The sequence below is a fragment of the Myotis myotis genome, unplaced genomic scaffold, assembly GCF_014108235.1.
Source record: "Myotis myotis isolate mMyoMyo1 unplaced genomic scaffold, mMyoMyo1.p scaffold_m19_p_2, whole genome shotgun sequence".
Classification (NCBI taxonomy): Eukaryota; Metazoa; Chordata; class Mammalia; order Chiroptera; family Vespertilionidae; genus Myotis; species Myotis myotis.
In genome coordinates, this window is record NW_023416324.1 from 198,549,134 (window position 1) to 198,554,155 (window position 5,022).

Here is a 5,022-nt window from a genome sequence, read left to right on the forward strand (position 1 = left end):
AGATTTTTTTTTTTTTTTTTTTTTTTTTTTTTTTTGCATGTGGATGCCTAGTTGTTCCAGCACCATTTGTTGAAAATATATTTTTGCCCCATTGTGTTACTGTTGGCCACTTACCAAAGGCCAGTTGTCTATGATGTGGGCCTATTTCTGGGCTCTCTAGTATGTTCTACTGATGGACTTGTCTCTTCTTTTGAAAATACCATACTGTTGTGATGACCTCATTTGGTTATCCTTTAACATGGAATTTGTTATATTTTAGCGCTTGTTATTTTAATTTACCTGAAGAGATATTTAGCCTTCCTGCTGGAATTAGTATTTTATTAAAACTAAGTCAGAAAGGTAGACCCCTTGTTATCTATGAAGTTTCCACACCCTACATGTAGTTCTCAGTTTTATGGCTCCATATTTTTTGATTGGCAAGGCAATACTATATAACTTTTTCCTGCTTATCATGGCAAAATTATTTTTAAGTTTTTGTTTTTCCTGATAGCATGAAATTATAGTTCAATTGAAAGAATACCTAAGAAATAACTTAAAATGTGAAATTCTAATTTTGTATAGAAGTTAATTGAATTATTTTTTTCTTGGTTGATAGAGTCCCAAATTGGGGGGAAAACTGGCAATTGACCATAGGACCCAGCCTTAAATCTGAACCTCAGAATTTATTTTCTTCTTTTTAGTCACACACTCTCATATGCAAATATATTCTATCTTTCAAAACAAAAAATGACACTATCTAGTTGACCTTTTTATTAGAAGCTACTTTTTACTAAAATAAAAATGTCCAGGTATTTTACCCTGTTAATGAAAATAATAGTTATGCTTATTAAGTATTTATTATATTTGAGATTGTGCTAAGCTTTGCCCTATACAACTTCATTACATTTCATAGCAACCCAATACCTAATGAGAGAGAAGTTATTATTAACTTCATTTTTTGAGATGGAACAATGTATAGAGAAATTTATCTAAAATTGCTCACATGTAACAAGTGGTAGACCTGACCTTGTTAAACCAGCTCTGGGCCTGTCATCCAGCCACCTAGAAAGCTTACAAACCAGGGAAAGGAGTTTGATTTTATTTTAAGTGCAATGGTTGATCACTGGAGGGTGTGAATCATAGAAGCGATATGATCTGGTTCACGTTTTTAAAAGATAACATTGGCTGCTGGATTAAAGATATATGTGGGGAGGGGCGGGGGCAAGAAAAAATGAAAGGAGGTTGCCGGGGTTCTTGTCCCCAAAATTATTGGCATCTAGAAGGGGTCAGAAATCTGGAGAAGGCTGTGTGTAGATGTTAAATAAGAGGAGTCCAGAGACTAATAAAGAGTCTGGAGACGATCTGTAATTTTGAAAGGCATTTTGGGGGTCAGAGTTGCTTAGCTAAAGGAGCTAAGTTCTAAGGTCTTAAAGTCTAAGGTCTTAGGTTCTCCTCATCCCCAGGACCCCATGCTTTTTATTAACACAACTTGTCCTGAGGGGAAGCAGAGATATACACATCAAAGGGTGAGGGTTTTGTACAGAGTCCATTGTCAGAATGGGGAAATTAGCCTATGGCTGTTAAGTGTTTGGCCAGTAGGAGGCAATAACATGTAGATTAAGATGCCCTGAGCTGTCTGGCAGCCAACTATCAATTTAATGTATCCTATTCAGGTTTGGGGAAATGCCTTCAGCCATTCCCAGATGCAGCCCTGCTGTACATGCTGGAATTGGTCTCCAGAAGGAGGCCAGTGAAATGGCTGCTGTTGTTGTCCAGGCAAGAGATGGGGCGGCTGGTCATTGCAGAGATGAAAAGACTAGGTCGAGCTGGAAGGGGTGTGTTTTCTAGTCAGAGACCCCAGTTTTTACTGCTGAACTGTAATTGTGGGGAAGAGAAAGGGATCAATCATTTTTGGGATTAAGAAAGTTGATGAGATTGGGAAGGCTCTGGAAAGAGACAACTTGGGGGAAATCAAGAGTTCTGCTTTGGCTGTGCTACTTTTGGAGATCTCAGTTAAGCAGCTGGAAATTTGAGCCTGCATTTCTGGAGTGTGTCAGGGCTGGGGATAAGAAGTTAGAAGTCATTGGTATAGAGATAGTACTTATACCTGGGGATTAGATGAGCTCACCCAGAGATGAGACAATGTCTTATCTCCCCAGGGCAGAGTCATCTGGAATGGTCACTGTGGCTAAGGCTCAGGACAGGTATATATATATCTTACCTCCCTATATAAAATAGTGCATTTAGGTCTTGAATGGACAATAAGTCTGATCTAGGCAGAAGAAGAGTGTCTTGTAAATAATGATCTACTCCCAGACCCTCATTGAGATGCAGCAAAACACCTATTTAAAAAATCAACCCAGGATACTTCTTTTTCCTCCTTATATATATTTTTATTTCAAACCCTTTCAATACAATCAGAACTCTCTTCTGAATGCTTTCCTCCTGCTTCTTATGCACATCACTCATGAAATTTCAAGAGACCTTTGAGGACAATGAAAATCAGATGCTACTAAGTTAACAAATGACATACTGGCTACTTGAAATATCATCAGCCCAGTCAAGCCTGCTTTCTCCTGGAGGAAGATAAATAGGGACTGAAATAAAATGGAATCAGTTACTATATAATGACCCACTGAATTGAGGACAGTAAAAAATGATCTATGATTTATATTAGCTCATTGTAGGTGTTAGAAACTAAAATGATATTTAGAATATGGTTTTGACATCTAGAAGTGGTTCAAGCAAAATTTTTATGATTACAAATCCAACAAATTCATTCATTCATTCATTCATTCATTCATTCATTCACTATTCAGCATTTATTAAGAACTATATTTTAAACACTTCCTTGCCATCCAAGATAACAAGTATAGGAGCATGGCAAAGCCTTAGTTAATCAGATGCTTCTACCTAGTACATTGAATATGGAGTAAATACAGCCTTTGGCTTCCTGTTGAAATTGTTCCTGCAAAAGACTGTCATTTTATTTGTTCTTATTTATTCTCTCATACTATCCTAACTCTTTTTCCAAATCTTGAGCTCCAGCCTGCCATTGACTCCATGATCATTTGCTAAATTTCTTATGAATACTTTTCTCTCTTAAGAGAACTAGGATCAACTTCTGTCATTTTCAGACAAGAACTCTGTTTGCTATATGTTTTAATTAGAGAACTTCAAGGGGTTAAATCAGACTTTCAGAGACAAAATGTATATTCATCTCAAATGGCTATATGTCAAGAATTACCATCCAACTATTATATGCGTTATAGAATGAAGGACATTTTTCACCCCATGAAACCCTTTACTGATTCGAGAAAAGTGAAAGGCAAACTTTGCTTAGTACCCAATTATTTCTTAGGTTAACTCTATTTTACTGAATCCTAAAATAGCAAATTATCTTTTGCTATCCATCTTGCCACAGTTGGAGAACAGACATGTGAGCTGAGGGATGGGGACAAGTAGAAGTAATTGCCATGTCAAGCAAAAGGAATTAGATTCAATGTCTAAGTGCTATTAATAGAAACTCTCCCCAGAACTTTGGGATTATAGGGCTAAGTGCCAAAAGAATAAAACATGGAATTGGTCCAATCATCTCCACTCTGATGACTAAGAAATGGAAAAAAACAACTTGAGAGAATCCATTCACAGGTTCAGAATATTTCTAGTTCTCTCTTTGTCAGATCTTCAGGATAGACTTAGGGCTTGAAAGGCCAGAAGTGATAGCAAGTCATTCTAAAGTGTGCAGAAATGGAAGCATGATGAAGCATGAGGACCCGGTTTTCTCATTAGCCTTCTGGGTGGAAAAGATAAAGAAAACCAGGGAAAAAAACACACAAAAAAACAAAACCCACTACAGTCTCTTTTTTTCCAGTAGCTGTAGGCACCTTAGGTTTTTGCTCTGAAAACATATGTCACCAGAAGGCATTTATTTAAGACACGAAAAGAAGTGTTCATTGCTTTCACTGGAAGTTAGAAATAAAAGAAATGAGTTCTATTTTGCAACTTGACCCACATGTTAGAAATAACTCTGATCATTGCACATGTTCACGCCATAAAAACTATATATATGTGTGTGTGTGTGTGTATGTGTGTGTATATATGTATATATATGTATATATGTGTATATATATATATGTATATATATATATATATACATATATATATATATATACACACACACATATATACCATTGTACTGCTTTTAACACTCTTTTACATCCATTTTGTAGGTGAAGATTATCAGTTCATCAACTTGCCCTAAATCACACAACTAAGGAATTCTGAAGCCCAGCTCAGAAGATGAGCCCTCATAGTGTGATGATGGATTATGGTGGGTCATTCCCTGTGGGCCTCTCACAGTGTACCCATGCCAGAGTAAATTGTAGTCTCAAACTATTACCCAGCCCCCTTCCCTGTGGGCTGTGAGACTGAAGGGGGTTGTACAGTGTGAAAAAAAAAAGATGAGTCCTCAGGATCATAATGATTTCATAAAATTATGATCATTTTTAGTTTTTATTTATCATAGATAAAGTACTCTGATTAAATATACAGACATTAGTAACTATAGAAATGAACAAATCCAACATTGTCAACATTAAATCCCTATTTCTGGCCTAAGCGACCATATGGATTAATTATTATACATGACACAGTATCATGATAAAATGTGTGCCATGGTCAAAATAATTCTGTTCCTAAAAACAATTCCTCAAAGGCCTATTGTTTGGAGATTATTATAATCAGGTTGAAAATTACACAAAGAGAAATTTGGTAAAATTGAACAGTACCCATGTCAGGCTGCTGCCATTTATTTGTTTTCAAAAGTATCAAATTGCCTCTTTATTTCCATTACCTACAATTTATTATGATTCATTCAGTCTCTGTATATGTATATAGAATTTTACGTTGTGAACACATATTTCTGTGAGAAACAAAGTATATTTACATTATACTATTATTATGTAGTTATTATTAATATCTATTTCTATTATTATTTATATCCAGTTCTCTTTTTCTTTCACCTTACAGTGTAGTCAAATA

At 35.7% G+C, this 5,022-nt stretch overlaps 1 non-coding gene across 1 annotated transcript; it reads left to right on the plus strand.

Moving 5' to 3' along the window:
- The first annotated feature begins 4,294 nt into the window (after positions 1-4,294).
- Positions 4,295-4,429, plus strand: LOC118677984. Its single transcript, XR_004974681.1, has one exon. It is a non-coding gene; the product is annotated as a small nucleolar RNA SNORA42/SNORA80 family (small nucleolar RNA).
- Positions 4,430-5,022: the final 593 nt, after the last annotated feature.